Here is a 2,234-nt window from a genome sequence, read left to right on the forward strand (position 1 = left end):
CCCAGAAGGCGACCACACGACGTAAACAAAGAGACGCACCACAATATATAACGGAGCCCGAAGACCAGCAACGGCAGATGTACCAAAGCTATCAACAACTGAGCACTTTCACGTCACTCAACCACTTATTTATTTGTTACATGTATTTTGTTTATATGCAATAAAAACATATTACGTTACTAAGTTTAACTTTCATTCAAATTAACCATTTGGATTCAAATCTGATACTGGCACGCAACAATATTGTATAATAATATAAATTTAATTTTAGTAATTTTACCTGTTGGCTGTTACCTATATTATAATTCATTTCATCATTTTTTTTGACTAGTTTACTCCTAAGTCCAAAATCCAAATTGAATATTTATATTAGAACTATGGTTCATATTTGCAAAGTTTGAAATGTTTCATCGAAGGATAATAAAGATATACCATTTCATAGGTAGGATCATAGTCCCTTATGGATTATTTTAAATTAGTAATATCAGATATTCAATGTTAATTAATAATTATGATGGTTAAATTTCCTAAGAATTTGGAAAAAAGGCAAAAATGGGCATCAACATTAGGTTTGCAACAAATTGGTGATTGGCAATATGTTTGCGGAAATCACTTTACAAGTGATTGTTATATATTTAGTAATGCTAAAAAAATATTAAAGCCAGATGTTATACCATTGTAAGAATAGTGTATTTTATTTATTAATGAAAATTTAAGTATAAAATGTAGTTCAACAAAAACTTTCATTTTAGCGTTGTTCAATATTGTTCAGATAATGAGTCTTGCACACCAATTCCAAGTACTTCTGAATCTGATAATTATTCATAGTATGTATTTTTTTGTTAAAAGTTAAAACTAAGTATAACCAATAACCATTACTGGCATTACTATACAAAATATTAATTATGCCTGTTTTCTAGTGCCAATGCTGTACATTCGTCTCCTAAAATGTTAAATAATATGTACGTATTTTATTTATTGTTGCAAATTAAAATTAAAAAAAACTTTCTTTTTAGTGTTGTTCATAATTCTGATGGTGAATCTTGCTCACGAATACTTAGTACTTCTGGAACTGATAACTATTCACAGTAAGTATTTTATTTGTTAAAAGTTAAAATTATGTATTACGATTTCTGTACCAAATTCATTAATAATGTCTGTTTTCTAGAGTGATTTATAGAACACCTTCAATACCTAAACGGAAGAAGGTAGAACATCTTCTTTAGTGACTTCTCCCAAAATGTATGTAAATATGTTTCATATTTTTTAAAACTATTTACCTACCTATACTAAATCACTCAAGCTTAATTTAAATGGTATTTGTTAACACTAGATGTCCTAAAAAAAAACTTATTTGGAATAGTAGTCAATTTGGTGATTTGAGTTTAAGAGACTTTGAAACACCTAATCGTGCTGCAAGAAATTTTAAAGTTATTAAACCAACTGTTTCACAACTGAGGAGAAAAAATAAAAATCTGAAACAAAAGTGTAAACGTTTAGAGAAAAAAGTCGAAACATTAAATGATTTATTGGAGATTCTGAAGAAGAAGTCATCAATGACAGATTTTGCTGCTGATAATTTAAAGGTACCTATCATTATTCTAATTTAAATTGTTTACTAATTGATTGTTTACTAATGAATTGTTTACTAATAAATTGTTTACATGTTCATGGGAGAACTTAACCAGACTTTGTTATTGTCAACACATAGGTACCTAGTACCTACATCAAATAAAACAATGAAATGTCATTAACAACAAAATTTGAAAATTAACAACGTAATTTTTGTTGTATTATGTTTATATATTAATTTAATATGTATCTTTTGATATTTTATGTTATATAATATCTAGTATTAAGTATATTACAGTATTCCCTAAACTTTTTGCAATAGCGACCCATAAATTATTTAATCTTTATGGGGTACTCAACCCCTACTAAAAAAAAAATCAAGTATGCCATAAATAATTAAAATTTTTTTGTAATCAATTTTATCATTGAATTTTTATAAAATACAATACTGAATAACAAATACAAATAATAAATAAATAATAAAAAAATTAGTAAAATATGAAAATTGTAATCATCAGTGCAATGTTCGACTCTTGGTTTGGAAAACACTTGTATATATTCTTGAATGTTATTCTTAACTAATATTGTACTTGTTGTAATACAATATAATTTTGTGTTTGAATTTTACTATTTTTTTTTATTCTTTTTTTTTTTTTTTTAAT

At 26.0% G+C, this 2,234-nt stretch overlaps 1 pseudogene; it reads left to right on the forward strand.

Moving 5' to 3' along the window:
- Window positions 1-377: 377 nt before the first annotated feature.
- Window positions 378-1,797, forward strand: LOC126548919 (uncharacterized; annotated as a pseudogene).
- The last annotated feature ends 437 nt before the right edge of the window (window positions 1,798-2,234 follow it).

Source organism: Aphis gossypii, chromosome 1 (genome assembly GCF_020184175.1).
Source record: "Aphis gossypii isolate Hap1 chromosome 1, ASM2018417v2, whole genome shotgun sequence".
NCBI classification, from domain to species: Eukaryota; Metazoa; Arthropoda; class Insecta; order Hemiptera; family Aphididae; genus Aphis; species Aphis gossypii.